This window comes from Triplophysa dalaica, chromosome 8, assembly GCF_015846415.1.
Source record: "Triplophysa dalaica isolate WHDGS20190420 chromosome 8, ASM1584641v1, whole genome shotgun sequence".
NCBI classification, from domain to species: domain Eukaryota; kingdom Metazoa; phylum Chordata; class Actinopteri; order Cypriniformes; family Nemacheilidae; genus Triplophysa; species Triplophysa dalaica.
This window is the reverse complement of record NC_079549.1, coordinates 10,549,563-10,570,749: the sequence shown is the minus strand read 5'-3', so window position 1 is coordinate 10,570,749 and position 21,187 is coordinate 10,549,563. Positions and strand designations below refer to the sequence as shown.

Genomic DNA, 21,187 nt, shown 5'->3' with positions numbered 1-21,187 from the left:
GGGCTGCCAGACAGAAAATTAAGGAGGAAAAAACTTTTCAAGTTGAAATATTCACTGGACACAACTTCTGGGCCCCAGACGTCCCTTTACGGGTCTAGTTTCCGGCCCATTTTACCTGCATCAAGGAACTGTCTGCACCCGCATCCCACTCCCTAGTTTAATTATTGTACAGCGATTCATTTTAAGTATTCGATACACTGCGGATTTCTAGTGATGTATAGTGCCGCGGCTGTCAGGGCCTGGCTAAAGGTATGAAGGCTATCCGTCGGCATCCATTGAACGTTCAGGGATCTAGCGGGGGGTGGGCTCTTGAGTCAATTGCCATTTGTGGAAGCCATCAGCCTGTTTTACTCCGGTGACCTTCATGTATCCAAATGCTGTAAATATCCCAGCGGCCTTCGCAGAGGAGCAGAGAAGAGCATAGACACCGGCACAAAGCACCTTCCTATAGGCATAGCGTAGCGGCCTCAAAAGAGAAAACATTTGATATTTGAAAATTATTACAGGCGAAAGGAAGCAACCATGTTTGCACTATTTTCCCACCTTCTTGTTGAGTAAGAGAGATTTGACTGGCAGTATTTCACTTTAAATCAAGGAACAGATTAAAATAATTAAATAAATGACACCGCTTGTTTCAAAATGTACATTACAATGAGTGTAATATAAAAACAGAAAGCTCTGTTAAAGCCATCAGCATATCTGTTTTTATTTCTCTTGTAGTTAGATATGTTAAAGCAGCATTGGGGGAACTTGTCCTCTCATACACACAGATTTGGGTTACATGAGTTGCTGTGGACCTGAGCAAGAATGGCAATTTAAAGAGCTCTGTGAGAAAAGGTCTCGGAGAGGCTTAGTCAGGGCTCTGGTGAGTGGATGTGATACCTTACCACACAGGAAGAGACCCGGTATAATCTTTACAAGCGTGTCTCTCTTTGCCATAGTCCAGCTTACTTTATCATCCTTTTGTGTTTTGTCTCTCATCAGCTGTATTGACATCAGCTCTTCTAGTCTCTAGCTATCACATATAATTTATTTCATCTCTTGCTTTAATTTAATGCTTCCTGATATCATGCACTGAGAGACGGAGGGACACTGTAAGAATGGTCCATATTAAGTTTTTACAAGTTTATTTATCTGTATTTAAAATTTTGCACTGCATTGCGATGTGTTTTATCAATAATGGAAATGTCCATAAAATAAAGGGATAAAGGACTGGCCAAAAAGGTTTAAAGTAATTCCGCAGCTGGGGAAAAATGTTAAATATTTTTTTGGGAATGTAAACAATTCTTCATAAGTGTTTACATCCAATTGTGAATTAGCATTTTTTTTCAGCATTTTTTTTTTACTGCATTTCAAAAATACAAGAAAATTATGTTTTACGTTTACATTTATGCATTTGGCAGACGCTTTTATCCAAAGCGCCTTACATTGCTTTTATCCTATACATTTTACATAGGTATTTGCAATCCCCTGGGATCGAACCCACAACCTTGCAATGCTCTTACCACTGAGCTACAGTGGTAACACAGATATGTAAAATAAAGTTGGTAAAGCTTTACGTAAGGTTCCCTTTAAGAATCATTTGTATGTGTAATGCGTACATTAATGATGAATAGGTAATTTACAAATGCATAATAAAGCAGTTATAACTGCTTAAATAAAAAAGGATTCTAACAAAGTACCTGCCAAATAGAGATTTTAAATAAAGTGTTATAAATGCTTAATAAAAGTGAATATTTCACAGGCATTCACTTTTCTTTTGAGTCCAATTTCATGGGCTGTCAATTTTAAATATATGATTCACATTAGAGATGTAGCCTAGTGAGCATTCTCTTTCTTAAATAATAAATAAATGTTTTCTGGTTTGACTAAGTATTGGAAGTAATTGAATCATTAAAAAAACATCAAGTTTACAACAGCCTTTGTGCCTATATTGTTAAAAAGTGATAAAACGTTTGATGAATTTATCTTTGCAAGAAAGTGTCAGGATCCCAGTCTTTGTCATGGTCTTGTATGTGTTTTGTCTATTTGTGGAGAATAGTTCTGTCATCCTCCACGTGTTTTAGTGTCTACGTCACTGGCCCCGCCCCCCCGTGTCTCCTCATCGGGCTTTCCCCTCACCGGGTTTCCATCACCTCATCACCCACACTCCTGTAGCTTGTTCCCATTAGTACTCTCCCCTGGTTCCTCATTATTTACTGTCTTATTATCATTTTTCGCTAATTGTTCCTCTCTATTTAAATCCCTTGTTTGCTCTCGTCCAGCGTCAGACCGTTGCGTGTTATATGCCAGCTCTGACTGCCTCAGTCTAGCGTGTCTAGTGCTGTTAAAGTCTTGTTATATTACCTAGTTTGTCTATTGTTCCGCTCCTCGGATTCGTCACAGCTCCAGTGTTTTTGTCTCGTTATTATTTACTATCTATATCCCCTAGTGTTCTCTGGCGCTCCGGATCTCCGCTTTTCACACTACCAGCACCTCTTCTTTAAAGTACATCAGAGGCATCTGGATTCTACCGGCGGGTCGAGACTCCTCCCCGCTGAGTGTTCACCCTGGAGGACTCAAGAGATCCAATCCGGATTATCCTCGAATTCTTACCGTGAGTGTCGGTGGGTAGAGGCTTCTCCCCACACACTCACGAAGAGACTCAGATCTTCATTCTCCTCTAACATTGTTTGTGAACTGTACAAGAATAAACAGATTTCCTGCATTTGAGTCTCCGACCCTCTGTTTTCCCTACAAGTCATGACAGAACGGTCTGACCATACTAGAGACTCAGCGGAAATGGACCCGTTACGCAATGCCTTACAGCAGCAAGGAGTCGCCCTTGGACAGCAGGTTACTCGGCTCAACACCACCGCCCAGGATGTGGGAATTCTTGCAACCCAGGTTACTGACCTCACCAATCTCGTTACCGAGCTTCGCAGGGAACTCGCGGGGAGCCGGATTTCTTCCAACGCCTCTGCCCGAGGAGATTCTGTCCATGCAGAGCCTCACGTCAATAGCCCCCCGGTTTATGATGGAAATCCTAACGCCTGCCGTCCTTTTCTCTCCCAGTGTGAACTGGTGTTTTCCCTTCAACCACGCCGTTACGCCTCAGAGGAATCTAGGGTGGCGTTTGTTTTAACCCTATTGACAGGTCGTGCACGTGAATGGGGAACAGCTGTGTGGGACTCTCAAGCGCCCTGTTGCTACTCTTTTGCGACCTTTCGTGCTGAGATGACGAGACTTTTCGACAGAACTGTTCAAGGGGAGCAGGCAGCCGCTCAACTCTCACGTCTCACTCAAGGTCGTAATTCAATCACAGACTATTCTATAAGGTTCCAAACTCTGGCGGCCGCTTGCTCATGGAACGAGGAGGCATTGCGTGCTCGTTTTCTGGACGGAGTGAATTCTTCGATAGCTGACGAGATTGCTACCCTCGAGACACCACATGATTTGAATGCTCTCACCAACCTTTGTCTCCGCGTTGAGACCCGTATGCATAACCGCCGACGCCGGCAGCCTTCACCCACCTCTTGGCGAGCCCGAGATGTCAGCGCTTCCACTAGAGCCACCGGAGCTGCAGAGGAGGAGCCTATGCTGCTGGGTCGCTCACGTCTCTCGCCGCTTCAGAAACAACAACGTCTTCTAGGGGGGCTATGCTTCTATTGCGGGAAGTCCGGTCACCAAGTGGTTCAGTGCCCGTTAAAAGATCCCGCCCACCCGTAGAGCGGAGAGTCCGGGTGGGCGCCATTTCTGTATCCTCTCCTGTTTCCCGTCCTGTGGTTCCGTTTCGCATCCTGTTCGACGGACGTAGTCACTCTGGGCAGGCTCTTCTCGACTCGGGTGCTGAAGGAAACTTTCTTGATGCCGTCACTGCAACCCGGTGGAGGATTCCTGTTAAGCTTCTCGCTCATCCCATCCGTGTCCAAACACTAGGAGGCCTTTGCTTCGCTACTATTACCCACATCACCCCTCACGTAAGGCTTTTTATTTCGGGAAATCATTATGAGTGTATTGAGCTGTACATCCTCGATTCACCCAATACTCCCCTTATATTGGGGCATCCTTGGTTGTTGCAGCACAATCCTCATATTGATTGGGTTAAGAATTCTGTATCGGCCTGGAGCCCTTCTTGTCACGTGTCTTGTCTTGGTTCTGCTCTGTCTCCTGTCTCTGTGTCTCCTGTGTTGCAGGTCAAGGCCATTGATTTGTCTGGGGTTCCGGAGGAATACCACGATCTTCGCGCCGTTTTCAGCAAGTCACGAGCCGCCTCCCTTCCTCCGCATCGTCCCTACGACTGCCCCATAGACCTCCTCCCAGGCACTTCTCCGCCCAAGGGGCGTCTTTACTCTCTATCCGCTCCTGAAAGAGAGGCCATGGACACATATATTAATGAATGTTTACAGACTAAGCTCATTCGCCATTCCTCCTCCCCGGCCGGTGCTGGGTTCTTCTTCGTTCAGAAGAGGGACGGCTCCCTGCGTCCCTGTATTGATTACCGAGGTTTGAATGAGATTACTATTAAGAATAAATTCCCCTTGCCTCTCATGTCTACCGCCTTTGAACTCTTGCAGGGAGCCCAGGTCTTCACTAAACTAGACCTTCGCAATGCTTATCACCTGGCTCCTGGCTCCCGTTTTGTTTGACCAATGCTCCTGCCGTTTTCCAGGGCCTCATAAATGCCGTGTTGGGAGACATGATTAACCGATTTGTCTTTGTGTACCTGGATGATATCCTTATTTTTTCCCCCTCTCTCCAGGAACACACCCGACACGTCAGGGAGGTTCTTCAGCGACTATTAGAGAATAAACTTTTTGTGAAGGCGGAGAAGTGCTTGGTCCGTTGCTATTCTCTGTATACATGACATCCCTTGGCTCTGTCATTAGGAAACATGGCTTTTCCTATCACTGCTATGCGGATGATACACAACTCTACATGTCTTTTCGCCCTGACGATCCGACTGTCTCTGCACGCATCTCAGCTTGCCTAGCCGACATCTCGCTCTGGATGAACGCCCATCACCTGCAGCTGAACCTTCCAAAAACAGAACTGCTTGTAATCCCGGCTGACACGAAGACTCATCACAACCTTTCCATTCAACTGGGCTCATCAACCATCACACCTTCCAGAAAAGCAAGAAACCTGGGAGTGGTAATCGATGATCAGCTCAACTTCACAGATCAAGTTGCCAACACCGCCCGGTCCTGTAGATTCATCCTCTACAATATCAGAAAAATTAGACCCTTCCTATCAGAGCATGCTACACAGATCCTTGTCCAGGCTCTTGTCCTGGCCAGACTGGACTACTGCAATGCACTACTGGGAGGACTTCCAGCTTGCACAACCAAACCTCTACAGATGATCCAGAATGCTGCGGCAAGAGTTATCTTTAATGAACCAAAGAGAGCACACGTCACTCCTCTACTCATTAAGCTACATTGGCTTCCCGTAGTCGCTCGCATCAAATTCAAGACTCTGCTCCTGGCCTACAAGACCACTACTGGTTCGGCACCACCTTATCTTAAATCGCTAATGCAGACATATGTACCCACCAGATCCCTACGCTCTGCAAACGAACGACGTCTTGTGGTGCCATCCCATAAAGGTAAAAAATCTCTCTCGCGCACCTTCTCCGGATCTGTTCCACCTATGTGGAATGATCTGCCCGCTGCTACAAGATCTGCAGATTCTGTAGCCATCTTTAAGAAACGCCTGAAAACACATCTCTTCCGCCAACATCTGACTGATCTGTTCTGACTCTTTTCTTCTCCACTCTTTTCTTCTCTACTCTTTTTCTTCTCTACTCAACTAAAAAAAAAAAAAAAAAAAAAAAAAAAAAATGTATGAATGAGTGAATGGTTACGTATACTGTGTTAGGCTATATGAGACTAGTCTTCATTTTAATTGCACTTATGCTTTTGTTGTACTTATGCTGTCCTAATTGCTTCCATTACCTACCCCACTTGTAAGTCGCTTTGGATAAAAGCGTCTGCTAAATGACTAAATGTAAATGTAAATGTAAGTGCGAATTCCATGCTGTCACAGTTTCGTTCCTTGGCCATATAATTTCTCCCAGAGGCATTAACCCCGATCCCGCCAAGATCAGAGCTGTCACCGAATGGCCCATTCCCGACACCCGTAAAGCCCTCCAGCGGTTCCTGGGTTTCGCCAACTTCTACCGGCGATTTATCCGGGGTTTCGGCCAAATAGCCGTACCGCTCACCGCATTAACCTCCACCAAGATCCCGTTCAGGTGGAATTCCCAAGCTCAGGTAGCCTTTGATAATCTTAAGTCCCGGTTTGTCTCTGCTCCTGTGCTTTGTTTTCCAGAACCCGAACGACAGTTTATTGTCGAGGTCGATGCATCTGATGTTGGGATAGGTGCAGTTTTGTCTCAGCGCTCTAGTCAAGATGGGAAGGTGCACCCCTGCGCTTTCTATTCTCATCGCCTCAGCCCTGCTGAACGGAATTATGACATTGGTAACCGAGAGCTGTTGGCGGTTCGCCTGGCTTTGGGTGAGTGGCGTCACTGGTTGGAGGGAGCAGTGCAGCCGTTCTTGGTCTGGACGGATCACAAGAATCTCGAATACATCCGTTCAGCCAAGAGACTCAATTCGCGACAGGCCCGTTGGGCACTCTTTTTCGGACGGTTTAACTTCACTCTCTCATACCGGCCAGGTTCCAAGAATGTCAAACCTGACGCTCTCTCTCGTCTCTTCGAGGTCTCTGGGGGGGAGTTCTCGACCAGCCCCATCCTTCCCAAGGAGATGGTGGTCGGGGCTGCCGTCTGGGATCTCGAGGGACGAGTAGAGCAGGCCGGTCGAGGGGTGCAAGTGCCGAAGGAGTGTCCAGTGGGCAGACTGTTTGTCTCTGCTGCACTGCGTTCCGAGGTCCTGCAGTGGGGTCATTCTTCCAGGCTGGTCGGCCATCCAGGTAACCGGGGAACCCTGGCTTCCATCCGCCAGCGGTTTTGGTGGCCATCTATGGCCTCAGATGTTAGTCAGTTTGTGTTGGCTTGCCCAGTCTGCGCCCAATGTAAGACCTCTAACCGTCCTCCCACTGGTCTGCTCCGCCCACTTCCCATTCCCTCCCGCCCATGGTCACATATTGCCTTAGATTTCGTCACTGGCTTACCTCCCTCTGGCGGCAACACCGTCATTCTCACGGTGGTGGACCGTTTCTCCAAGGCGGTTCATTTTGTTCCCCTGCCCAAGCTTCCCTCCGCCCGGGAGACATCCCAACTGATGGTGGACCACGTCTTTCGCCTGCATGGGTTGCCCACTGACGTTGTGTCCGATAGGGGTCCTCAGTTCACCTCCCGGTTTTGGAAAGAATTCTGCAGACAGATCGGGGCCTCAGCGAGTCTGTCTTCCGGTTTCCACCCTCAGACCAATGGGCAGTGCGAGCGAGCCAACCAGGATCTCGAACGCAGACTCCGCTGTCTAACATCACAATCTCCCGGTTCCTGGAGTCAACAGCTCTCCTGGATAGAATATGCCCACAACTCCCTTCCGGTATCCTCGTCAGGTATGTCCCCGTTTGAATGTTCTATGGGTTACCAACCTCCCTTGTTTCCATCTCAGGAATTCGATGCTGCGGTTCCTTCTGCTCTGGCCTTCGTTCAGCGCTGTCGTCGCACCTGGACGAGGGCCAGAGAGGTTCTGGCCCGAACTTCTCAGAAGACCAAGGCAGCGGCCGATCGCCACCGGTTGTCTCCTCCAGCCTTTGTGTGTGGTCAGCGGGTGTGGTTATCCACCAAGGACCTGCCTCTCCGGGTGCCCTCTCGCAAGTTGGCTCCCAGGTTCATTGGACCATACCGCATCACCAAGGTGGTTAATCCAGTGGTCGTCCGGCTCAAGCTTCATCCTAGTCTTGGTCGCATTCACCCTGTTTTTCATGTTTCCAGGGTTAAACCTGTTGTCACATCCCCTCTCAACCCCGCTAGCAAACGCCCCACTCCTCCCCCCCCGCGCCTCGTCGACGGATCGCCCACATACACTGTCAAGAAATTGATGGCCATCCGCCGTCGTGGTCGGGGATATCAGTACTTAGTGGACTGGGAGGGCTATGGTGCAGAAGAGAGGAGTTGGATCCCGTCTCGTGACGTTCTGGATCGGTCGCTGATCGTGGATTTCCACCGGAGGCAAGGTGAGCCCCCTCCCTAGACGCCCAGTGGGCGCCAGTGGGGGGGGGGGTACTGTCAGGATCCCAGTCTTTGTCATGGTCTTGTATGTGTTTTGTCTATTTGTGGAGAATAGTTCTGTCATCCTCCACGTGTTTTAGTGTCTACGTCACTGGCCCCGCCCCCCCGTGTCTCCTCATCGGGCTTTCCCCTCACCGGGTTTCCATCACCTCATCACCCACACTCCTGTAGCTTGTTCCCATTAGTACTCTCCCCTGGTTCCTCATTATTTACTGTCTTATTATCATTTTTCGCTAATTGTTCCTCTCTATTTAAATCCCTTGTTTGCTCTCGTCCAGCGTCAGACCGTTGCGTGTTATATGCCAGCTCTGACTGCCTCAGTCTAGCGTGTCTAGTGCTGTTAAAGTCTTGTTATATTACCTAGTTTGTCTATTGTTCCGCTCCTCGGATTCGTCACAGCTCCAGTGTTTTTGTCTCGTGATTATTTACTATCTATATCCCCTAGTGTTCTCTGGCGCTCCGGATCTCCGCTTTTCACACTACCAGCACCTCTTCTTTAAAGTACATCAGAGGCATCTGGATTCTACCGGCGGGTCGAGACTCCTCCCCGCTGAGTGTTCACCCTGGAGGACTCAAGAGATCCAATCCGGATTATCCTCGAATTCTTACCGTGAGTGTCGGTGGGTAGAGGCTTCTCCCCACACACTCACGAAGAGACTCAGATCTTCATTCTCCTCTAACATTGTTTGTGAACTGTACAAGAATAAACAGATTTCCTGCATTTGAGTCTCCGACCCTCTGTTTTCCCTACAAGTCATGACAGAAAGAAAGACATCTTAAGACATTCTAGACGGCACCGTAAGACAATCGGATCAGATAAGTAAAATGGTTTGTAAAGTGATATAAGATATGAAATATACAATAATAATAAAAAATAATGTAACACCCAACAGTCTCCCATCTGACAGCCTATATTTCGAACAACATCAAGATAATAATGAATCTGCTTTTGAATAAATATTGAATAAATACACTCATTAAGCATTTATAACATATGAGTTAAAAATGGCTCACTATTTGGCAGGAATTTCATTGGAATCTCCCTTTTTATTTATGCAGTTATACCTGCTTTATAATGCATTTGTAAATAACTTATTAATCATTAATGAACACATTAATAAGTGCTTTATGAAGAATACCTTAATGTAAAGTGTCACCATTAATTTTTCTAGTGAAACAAAACTCTTAATTGTACCTTTTAATGTATGCAATAGGTACAACGTGTTATATTGTGTAGAGGTACATTAAAGAACTTGTAGGGTAATACTCCAGATACTGCTATTATACCTTAAAAAGTAGGCTACAGTTTTGTTCGAAAGCATGAGACCACTTAGAAATGAAAAATATTAAATAAATGAAGAAGAAATATACAAATTTACATTGTCCTTATTTAAATGTCAGTGATAGTAAAAACTTAGGTTTCATTACCAATGTGTAACTTTGGTTTGAGAAGTGGGGGGACACAAAGTTGGGCGGAATTTTTTTTTATTTGAATCCTATCACAAATTCAAAATACCTTTGTTTTGCGTTGTTTTTGATTGTTTAAATTGATTTGAATCAAAAGTTGATGTTCATGAAGGGGCAAAATACGAGTATTAACTGAGAAACAACAGAAAGCAGAACAGCTTAGCATAGTGTAACCCTGGTTAAATAATTGTTCAAATTGTTTATATTATTGCTCGACTAGAATATTATGCCATCTATATGAAGTACATTTTTTTTCATAAATAAATGTGTTTTCTGAAAATTGTTTAAGAAATGAGCAACAAGCAGTCGGAGCAGCGCATTTTAAGCTCCGCCCCTTTTGTTTTACAAATAGCGCTGCGTGGTTAGACGACAGACGCAGAGTTACAGAGAGACACGTTCTAATGTGAGGGTGTTAAAAATGGAAAAATGTAATGCATAAAAATCCGTGTATCATTCGTTCTTTTCATATTCAATTGAGATTCCAAAATCTGAAAATTAAAAAACGGTTTGTTATTTCGTTATTCGTTTATAAATGTGATACCAAAAAACAAATAACGGGTCATTTTTCGTACTTTTGATTTAATGCTCAGATCAAAAATGGGAAATGAAACAAAGGGGACACGACAGATTTTGATTTTGAGATTGAATTTGTTCGATTTGGGTAAGCCGGAAGTTATCTTCGTGTGTGTATGTGTTGCAGTTAAAAGAAGCCTGAAAACCCTCAATCTTGCAGTGATTGACTAAGTAATTTTTTTTGTAATTTCGTATCGACACCCTGGCCGCACTGGAATCATATGCTGATTTAATTAAAGACTTATTTGAAACTGTCAGGACACATAAAGAGATGTCAACTACGCTGCAGAAGATGGGTATCCAGCGAAGTTCTGAAATGAGACGAGGCTGAATCCAGCTTCTTATTCGCAGTTTCTTATTCACGCTTAGCTTCTTAGGGACCATCTCGCGTTTCTCTTCTTTTACGTTTTTAAAATAAAAACTTTTTTGTGTGTGTGTTTCTGTGTGCGCGCGCGTGTGTGTGTGTCTGTTGGCGTGTGTCTGTGCCTGCCTGCGTGCGTGTGTGAGAGAGAGTGCACAGAGGATGGGCTGCTGCTCGCTGTCTAAGTCATGACCTGCTGAATGCCCCTTGAGATGACCGTGAACTTCACGTGGAACCTCCATCACCCACTCCCCTTAACATTCTCTATATTACTTTGATCGAACAGTTTTTTTAGGCAGCCTATGTCCACCATGAATATTAATCGAATCCAAAAGTACCTACATGTTTGAAAGTGCAATATTCTGGTGCAGAACATGCAGTACGGTTTATGCATGAGTAATTTACGTGTATATTTGTAAAAAAAACATAGTATACACCGTTTTGTTATACTTTGCATATATATAATTAACTGTTTTTATTCTATATATTTATTTTTTCTATTTCCTTTGTTTGTCTATACTGTATTTTTTCATTCTGAGCTCCTGAAACCACAACACGTTGCTTGTCTTTGTGTGCACAATTTGAAAATAAAGCTTATTCTAATTTTTTACTGATCCATTGTTCTTATACAATTTATTATACTCTTGTTGGTCTTAGCCAGTGCATTATACACACATTATATTACTGCTATGTAGTTACATGTATATATATTTAAGTAAACTTTGACACAGAACTGTGTTTTTGTACAAGTATGTCTTTGATGGTGCGTTAAAAGTTCCACAGCTAGGTTACACCTTGTCTTGATGTCTACCGTCATGCAAGAAAACAGTTTTACTGTAGCATTTTTGGGTTATTGGACAATTTGGGGTGCCATATCTCGAGTTCTTTGAGGGTGCGTTAGACGTTCTACATTGGAGTTATACCCAGTATTCATGACTAACATCTAGCCAAAAAGCAGATATTTTTATTGTAGCATTTTGTAGCAGAACTTCGCTGGATACCCATCTTCTGCAGCGTAGTTGACATCTCTTTATGTGTCTTGACAGTTTCAAATAAGTCTTTAATTAAATCAGCATATGATTCCAGTACGGCCATGGTGTCGATACGAAATTACAAAAACAATTACTTAGTCAATCACTGCAAGATTGAGGATTTTCAGGCTTCTTTTAACTTTTTGCAAATGCGGCAAACTTCCAAGTGCAACACATACACACGAAGATAACTTCCGGTTTACCCAAATCGAACAAATTAAATCTCAAAATCAAAATCTGTCGTGTCCCCTTTATTTCATTTCCTATTTTTGATCTGAGCATTAAATCAAAAGTACGAAAAATGACCCGTTATTTGTTTTTTGGTATCACATTTATAAACGAATAACGAAATAACAAACCGTTTTTTAATTTTCCGATTTTGGAATCTCAATTGAATATGAAAAGAACGAATGATACACGGATTCATAAACCGTCCAAACTGCATATCAACTGCATGAATCGGATTGTCATTTCAATATTTTGTATCATCAGGTTTTAGTTGGGAAATCTAAAACCGATTTTATTGACTCGGTGAGTTTACCTCTGATATAGCTGTCCTTAAAAATGAATGATAAAGCATTGGATTACTAGTATTGTATCTGGTGTATATGTAAAAGGAAAATAATGCAATATTGTTATATTGTATGGGGTGATTTGTTTATTACACGGTGATCAGGCCGGACCGCATGGTGTATCGCATGTTCGCGGTGGCTAACGCCATTTTGGTTATACGTGCCTGTAAAGAAAATTAAGGGAAAAGAGAGAGAACTTGAATGGACAGGTAATTGAACATAATATTATTTATGGCGATGATATACATGTATGTGTTGTATTTGTTCTGTGTGTTGTATATCTTGTAGTAAATAATTTATTGCTACATTATATTGAAAATATATTCTGGTCTGCAGATAGGCCAGGTTTTTTTTTCTATGTGGATATCCTTCTGAATTTGGATTCTTTTGAATGATGGCGAGCCTCCCACCTTGACTCGGAAAGTATAACGGACCTGGAGTAAAGGACAATTCTTATTTATCATTTCTATCAAGACAAGTAAGAGAAATCGTTCACAGAGACTGATTTTTTTTTCTACTTTATGGGACTGAATGATTCGGGACCATAACTAAAGGTGTCAAGAAGTTCTTATTTGAAAAAAAAGATTGTTTTATTTGAAACAAAATTTGGTATGGGAAACATACATTATTGATTTCATATTTTTAATTGTGTTTACTTGATTTCAGTGACTGTGATTTGTAATTACTATTAGAGGGTGCACCCAAGGTATGGTTATATACATAGTTATTGTGTTTTCTATGGTCATTGTTGTTATGCTTGAGTGAAGAGAAACACTAAAAATTCAAAGTAAAGAAACTTTCATGGTTAAACTTACATCCTGCCTCTGTCTATTACTCAACACCACAACCACCTCCTTTTGTGTACCTTGTAGTCTTCTGATAATATTGTCTGGTCCTATAGTAAGTGAGTAAGATCTGTTACAAGTGTGGCGAGCCAGCCAGGAGGTGGTGCTGTTGCTGAGTATTGACTATTGTGCAATTGAGTTTAACTCTTCGACTCTTAAAACACAACAATGGATATTGTTGAGGCTGAGGGCATTAAAGTCCCAAACTCTGTGATTGTGAGTGGCTTGACTAACACAGAGCAAGACGATGAGCTAATGGAGATTCTAAAAAATTATGGCTCCTTTGCCAGAACCCTCACCATTAGTGACAAAATGTCAGAGTTTTATCAGACCACAATAATTGAATACAACAGTGGCCAAGCCTTACAATCTCTAGAACCCCAGTTGCCTTATAGGCACCAACTGTCCGGTGATCCAAGTATCACTTACCATGTGAGGGCATTGTCCAGCGTCTTTACGCAACAACTAGGAAATAGCGTCACTAAATCCTACTTGGAAGGGTTAAAAGAAATAGCCAAAGTGAGTGGAACAAACTTTGAAGCAGTATTGAGTCAGATGTTGTCACAGATGAGTGCAGAGCTCACACCAATGTCCACTGATCTTGAACCTGGAGATGGAAACCCAAGTGAGGAGTTATCCCAAGTGTTTCCTAGCGAGAGCCATAGCATCACACTTGCTAAGCCAAGTCAAGTAGATGAACCACTGTCACAGCACACGCCTATCAAATCAAATGCTCCGACTCTCTATACTTCTCCGCAAGTGTACAATCCAACCGAAGTCCAGAAACTTATCGTTGAACATGTTGTGAGGAGTGGTGAAGTGGCTGCTCAAGGGCCTGTGCAAACACGGCTCAGGGTGTTCTCTGGTAAATGTCCTAGACCTGGACATGAAGTTGATTACGATACTTGGCGCTCCAGTGCTGAGCTTATATTGAAGGACCCTGGCTTATCTGATTTGCATGTGTCCAGAAAGATAGTGGACAGTCTTTTGCCACCTGCAGCAGATGTTATAAAGCATCTTAGTCCAGAGGCTCCATCTTCGGCTTACCTTCAGTTGCTGGATTCAGCTTTTGGTGTTGTTGAGGACGGCGATGAACTTCTTGCAAGATTTATGAATACTCTGCAAGACGCAGGTGAGAAACCATCTGCTTACCTTTATAGATTGCAGACAGCCTTGAGGATGACTATCAAGAGAGGTGGCATTCCTCCAGAAGAGGCAGACCGACACCTTCTCAAGCAGTTTTGCAGGGGCTGCTGGGATAATGATTTGATCACTGAACTGCAGCTCGAGCAAAAGCGCAACCGTCCTCCATCTTTTGCACACCTTCTGTTAATGTTACGTACAGAAGAAGACAAACATACAGCGAAGGTCAATCGTATGAAACAACATCTTGGATCTTCTAAGCAGAGAGCTCTGATGCATTCTCAAAGAACGTGGACTTCAGATGAATTCGAGCAAAAAGAAGTTTCAAACATGGTTTCACTTGCCACTGAAACGCAGGACCTCAAGAAACAGATAGCTAAGCTCCAAAGTCAGCTAGCCAATCTTGCAACCAAACCAAAGATCCAGAAGAAATCCACACTGCCAGAAGCAGTAAACAGACAGGACAAGAAGAGGGCGGGAACTGCTGGTACCGAGAGTGTGACTCCAGTTAATAGAAAGTCAACAGGAAGACCAAGACCATGGTACTGTTTCACCTGCGGTGAGGATGGCCACGTTGCATCTTCCTGCATATCTGAACCTAACCCCTCACTTGTCACCACAAAACGGAAACTCTTAAGGGAGAAGCAGCTCCTGTGGGATTCGCAGAACCCCATTCCCAACCCTGATTTAAACTAAAGCCAGCCCCTGTTGTGGGACAGACGGGGGCTGAATTGAAATCAGACCGTCCCACTACTAAACATGTCTCAACCAACTGTCAATTTTCTAGAAAATCAGATGCTAGCCTCCCAAAGGGTTTAGTTGGAGCCAGATGCATTGCAGAAATTAGCATTGCTGGTGAAAGGTGTCATTGTTTATTGGACACCGGTTCTCAAGTAACTACTGTCCCCAAGTCATTTTATGAGCAGTACCTCACTGGATATCCCATTCATTCCATTAATGATATCTTGGAAGTAGAAGGAGCCAACGGTCTTTCAGTTCCATATGAGGGGTACATAGAAGTAGACATCACCTTTCCTGAGGAATTCCTGGGGGTTAGTGCTCAGGTGCCAACGATAGCATTAGTTGTCCCTAATGTGAAACCCCACAATCAGTCTATGGTTTTAGTAGGCACAAACACCTTGGATGTTCTCTATGACCAGAGTTTGAAATCAAATTCCCCAACTTACCGACCATCTTCATTCGGCTATAGAGTGGTTCTGAGCACACTGGAGACAAGGCAGAGGCAAAACAAAAGTGGTGTTCTTGGCTACGTACGATTGAAAGGCAAGGTACCTGAGATCATGGCTGCACGACAAACTGTAGTTGTGGAAGGTTCCGTCACGGTACCCCTTGGGGTTGACAAGTGTGTGGTGGTGGAGCATCCATCTAACTCGTCTTTGCCTGGTGGGGTGCTTGTTAAACGATGCCTACTTACTCTTCCAAAAAACCCACCTTACCATTTACCAGTGGTGCTTACAAACGAAACTGACCATGATATAGCTCTCCCTCCTAGGTGTACAGTAGCAGAGCTCCAGGTGGTGGAATCTTTGCTTCCTCCATCAAACTCCCCTTCAGATGATGAGCCTTTACCTGTAAAGAAACTTGATTTCTCCCTAAATTTTGGTGACTCCCAAGTACCTCAAGAGTGGAAAGATCGTATCACGAAAAAACTCAAAGAAATGCCGGAGGTTTTCAGCCAGCACGACTTGGACTTTGGTCATACTCAAAAGGTGAAACATCGCATACAGTTGAATGATGAGACTTCTTTTAAGCACAGAGCACGGCCAATCCACCCACAAGATGTTGAGGCCGTCCGTAAGCATCTGCGTGACCTCCTTGCCAGTGGGGTCATTCGAGAGTCCCAGTCGCCCTTCTCCTCACCGATAGTGGTGGTGAGAAAGAAGAATGGAGATGTACGGCTGTGTATAGATTATCGAAAGCTAAACCTACAGACAGTGAAGGATGCGTATGCACTACCCAATCTTGAGGAGACTTTCTCAGCACTTACGGGATCCAGATGGTTTTCTGTGCTTGATTTAAAGTCTGGATACTACCAGATAGGAGTTGAGGAGTCAGACAAACCCAAAACCGCCTTTGTCTGCCCATTGGGGTTTTGGGAGTTCAATCGTATGCCTCAAGGTGTGACCAATGCACCAAGTACTTTTCAAAGATTGATGGAGAAGTGTATGGGAGACATCAATCTGAAAGAAGTACTGGTTTTTTTGGATGACCTGATCATTTTCTCCGACACTCTAGAGGAGCATGAGAGACGTCTGTTGAGTGTTCTATCTCGGCTTAAAGAATACGGACTGAAACTGTCACTGGAGAAATGTAAATTCTGTCAAACCTCCGTTCGCTATCTAGGACATATTGTGTCAGAGCGGGGAGTGGAAACCGACCCAGAAAAGATACACACCTTAAAAACCTGGCCAAGTCCGAGTAACCTTAAAGAACTGAGGTCATTTTTAGGCTTCTCCGGCTACTATCGCCGGTTTATTAAGGATTATTCAAAGGTTGTGAAGCCGCTCAATGACCTTACCTCAGGTTATCCACCACTCAGGAAAGGTGGTAAAAAGACAGATAAGAAGGGTCCATACTACCATCCTAAGGAGCTTTTTGGGGACCGTTGGACTCCTCTTTGTGAAGAAGCTTTTCAGTCAGTTATCGAAAAGTTAACCACCGCACCAGTCTTGGGTTTTGCTGACCCCAAACTTCCCTACTTCCTTCATACAGATGCCAGCACCAAGGGATTAGGAGCTGCATTGTATCAGAACCAAGGTGGACAGATGCGTGCTATTGCATTTGCGAGTAGAGGGCTGTCACACAGTGAGTCTAGGTATCCTGCTCACAAACTTGAGTTTCTTGCCCTTAAATGGGCAGTAACTGAAAAGTTTAGTGATTATCTTTATGGCGGCCAATTCACTGTCATCACCGATAGCAACCCTCTAACTCATCTTCTTACCACAGCAAGATTGGACGCTACTAGTTATCGTTGGCTTGCAGCCCTTTCCACTTTTTCATTTAAGTTGCAATACAGGGCAGGGAAGTTGAACATTGACGCGGATAGCCTTTCAAGGCGACCTCAAGAGCCGTTTCCAGAGAACCCCATGTCTCAAAAAGAACGTGAAAGGATTGACATGTTCATACAGCACCATCTTACCGAAACAGAGGATTCTGTCAGTGCGACAGATGAAGTTGTCCAAGCTATCTGTGAGAAGCACCTCGTTAGACAATCAGCTGATTTAGGGTCGGGCATTGCTCTTATAAACTCCCTCTCACTCTGTTCTGACTCTGTGCCCGACTTTTATGAGCAAGAGGGTAATTCTGATGGGTCATCTGTTCCGTCTCATCTTTCTGAAAACCTGGGTGACAAACAAAGAGCCGATCCAGTTCTTCGAGAGGTGATGTCACACTTGGAGTTGGGAGAAAGACCCCCACCTACAGTAAGGAGGGAACTTCCTGGTCTTCCGTACTTCTTAAAGGAGTGGAACCGCCTTGAGTTAAAGAATGGAGTACTTTACAGGAGGCGGAAAGATAAAGATTCCATTATTTACCAGCTGGTGCTCCCGGAAGAACTGAGATCATCTGTGATGAGCAGTTTACATGATAGTATGGGTCACATGGGCATCGAGAGGACCTTGGATCTAGTCAGAGCCCGATTCTATTGGCCAAAGATGGCTGCTGACGTGGAACAGAAGATCAAGACATGTGGTCGTTGAGTGCGGAGGAAGTCCCCACCTCAAAAAGCAGCACCCTTGGTCAACATCCAGGCCACCAGACCACTACAGTTAGTCTGCATGGACTTTCTCTGCTTGGAACCAGACAGAAGCAACACAAGAGACATATTAGTGATCACAGATTTTTTCACCAAATATGCTGTGGCAGTTCCCTACACCAAATCAAAAGGCAAGAACAGTAGCAAAGTGTCTTTGGGAGAACTTCATTGTTCATTATGGATTTCCTGAGCGCCTTCATAGTGACCAGGGCCCTGATTTCGAGTCACGCACAATCAAAGAACTTTGTGAAATATCAGGCATCCAGAAAATCCGAACAACACCTTATCATCCAAGGGGAAATCCAGTTGAACGCTTTAACAGGACTCTGCTGGACATGCTGGGCACATTAGAAGAGAAAGACAAAAGTCGGTGGAGAGATTTTGTCAAGCCGTTAGTTCATGCATATAACTGCACAAAGCATGACGTCACAGGATTCACCCCCTATGAATTAATGTTCGGGCGTCAACCCCGGCTGCCTGTTGATCTTGTCTTTGGGTTGCCATATCAGGACACTCCGCAGGTATCCCATTCCGAATATGTCAAATATCTAAAGTCTCATCTGGAAGAAAGCTATTCGCTTGCCTCCCAAAGAGCACTAAAGAGTGCTGAGAGAAACAAAACCAGGTTTGACAAGCTTGTGACAAACTCTTCCCTGGAAGTCAATGATCGTGTGTTGGTGAGAAATGTTCGGCTGCGTGGTAAGCACAAATTAGCAGACAAGTGGGAGTCCGAGGTGTATGTAGTAATAAAGCGAGCTGGCGACTTGCCTGTTTACACAGTTCGTCCTGAAACAAGGGATGGTCCTCTTCGTACACTTCACAGGGACCTCTTGCTTCCGTGTGGATTCTTGCCAGCACTGAAAATGTCAAGTCCTACCTTGACCAAACCTACTCCTAAACTTAGAACACGGAGGAGTCCTGGTATTGAACCATCTGATGATGACCGCTCTCTCTCTGATCAAGAGGATGAATATCCTGATGGTCCGTATGATCCCCTTCCAGTCATCGAAACAGTACAATTTTAAACAGTTCATGACATCTCTAGGTCAAATGGAGCTTCGGAAGTTTCTATGGAAACAGACTTGATTAATCCAAAACTTTCAGATGGTAATACGGTGCAATCACATTCAGCTGACAACTCACCTGTTGACGCTCCAGTGGACAACTCACCTGTTGACGCTCCAGTGGACAACTCACCTGTGGATGCCCAGGGAGTCCCTGAAATGAGTAAAATGGCAAACCACGACCATATCGAATCAGAAGAGAACTTAACCGCTTTCAGAGATGAAGTAACAAACGTAGCTGGAATCCAGGATGCTCCTGTCGAAGTGAGAGATCAACAGCCAGAAATTGAGGAAGAGCAGCATTTGAATGTTCCGCTCAGACGCTCTAGTAGGCAGAGAGGTGAACCTGAAAGACTTGCCTACTTTCAGCGTGGAAACCCCTTGTCTTATATTGTTCAGTCCTTGTTCCAGGGGTTAAGCACTGCCTTTGTGAATTCCCTTGATGGTGTTGAAGATTCAGGGGTCCCTTACAATTTACCTGATACCTCACCAAGTGTAGTGATTAATCAGCCACGCAGAGCATGCAAAGGGGCTTGCATGATTTCAGGGGGGGAAAGTGTAACCCTGGTTAAATAATTGTTCAAATTGTTTATATTATTGCTCGACTAGAATATTATGCCATCTATATGAAGTACATTTTTTTTCATAAATAAATGTGTTTTCTGAAAATTGTTTAAGAAATGAGCAACAAGCAGTCGGAGCAGCGCATTTTAAGCTCCGCCCCTTTTGTTTTACAAATAGCGCTGCGTGGTTAGACGACAGACGCAGAGTTACAGAGAGACACGTTCTAATGTGAGGGTGTTAAAAATGGAAAATGTAATGCATAAACCGTCCAAACTGCATATCAACTGCATGAATCGGATTGTCATTTCAATATTTTGTATCATCAGGTTTTAGTTGGGAAATCTAAAACCGATTTTATTGACTCGGTGAGTTTACCTCTGATATAGCTGTCCTTAAAAATGAATGATAAAGCATTGGATTACTAGTATTGTATCTGGTGTATATGTAAAAGGAAAATAATGCAATATTGTTATATTGTATGGGGTGATTTGTTTATTACACGGTGATCAGGCCGGACCGCATGGTGTATCGCATGTTCGCGGTGGCTAACGCCATTTTGGTTATACGTGCCTGTAAAGAAAATTAAGGAAAAGAGAGAGAACTTGAATGGACAGGTAATTGAACATAATATTATTTATGGCGATGATATACATGTATGTGTTGTATTTGTTCTGTGTGTTGTATATCTTGTAGTAAATAATTTATTGCTACATTATATTGAAAATATATTCTGGTCTGCAGATAGGCCAGGTTTTTTTTTCTATGTGGATATCCTTCTGAATTTGGATTCTTTTGAATGATGGCGAGCCTCCCACCTTGACTCGGAAAGTATAACGGACCTGGAGTAAAGGACAATTCTTATTTATCATTTCTATCAAGACAAGTAAGAGAAATCGTTCACAGAGACTGATTTTTTTTTCTACTTTATGGGACTGAATGATTCGGGACCATAACTAAAGGTGTCAAGAAGTTCTTATTTGAAAAAAAAGATTGTTTTATTTGAAACAAAATTTGGTATGGGAAACATGCATTATTGATTTCATATTTTTAATTGTGTTTACTTGATTTCAGTGACTGTGATTTGTAATTACTATTAGAGGGTGCACCCAAGGTATGGTTATATACATAGTTATTGTGTTTTCTATGGTCATTGTTGTTATGCTTGAGTGAAGAGAAACACTAAAAATTCAAAGTAAAGAAACTTTCATGGTTAAACTTACATCCTGCCTCTGTCTATTACTCAACACCACAACCACCTCCTTTTGTGTACCTTGTAGTCTTCTGATAATATTGTCTGGTCCTATAGTAAGTGAGTAAGATCTGTTACAATAGCCAATGCCGAAACAACGACCAAGTAAAAACAATTTCTAAATAAATACAGCCCAACAGTATATTAAATTAACTAACCTTAGAAATTTCATACACAATAATGCATTAATACTGTTAATTAACAACATCACATATCATTTTAAAACACTGAAATTGACCTTTTTTTGTGAATTACATACTTTTATTTAACTAAAGTTTTGAATGATTATTTTAAAATGTCATGCCGTTACATGCGCGCAATGAATCTTGGGATAGCCTAAGTTGTGAAGTATACATTC

The 21,187-nt window shown here is 43.6% G+C and overlaps 2 long non-coding RNA genes across 2 annotated transcripts; both read left to right on the top strand.

Moving 5' to 3' along the window:
* The first annotated feature begins 12,049 nt into the window (after positions 1-12,049).
* LOC130427734 (uncharacterized) lies at positions 12,050-13,003 on the top strand. The gene is made up of 3 exons (XR_008907340.1): positions 12,050-12,148; positions 12,294-12,398; positions 12,526-13,003. It is a non-coding gene; the product is annotated as an uncharacterized LOC130427734 (long non-coding RNA).
* Positions 13,004-19,785: 6,782 nt separating this feature from the next.
* On the top strand, positions 19,786-20,799 carry LOC130427930 (uncharacterized). The gene is made up of 3 exons (XR_008907376.1): positions 19,786-19,945; positions 20,091-20,194; positions 20,322-20,799. It is a non-coding gene; the product is annotated as an uncharacterized LOC130427930 (long non-coding RNA).
* The last annotated feature ends 388 nt before the right edge of the window (positions 20,800-21,187 follow it).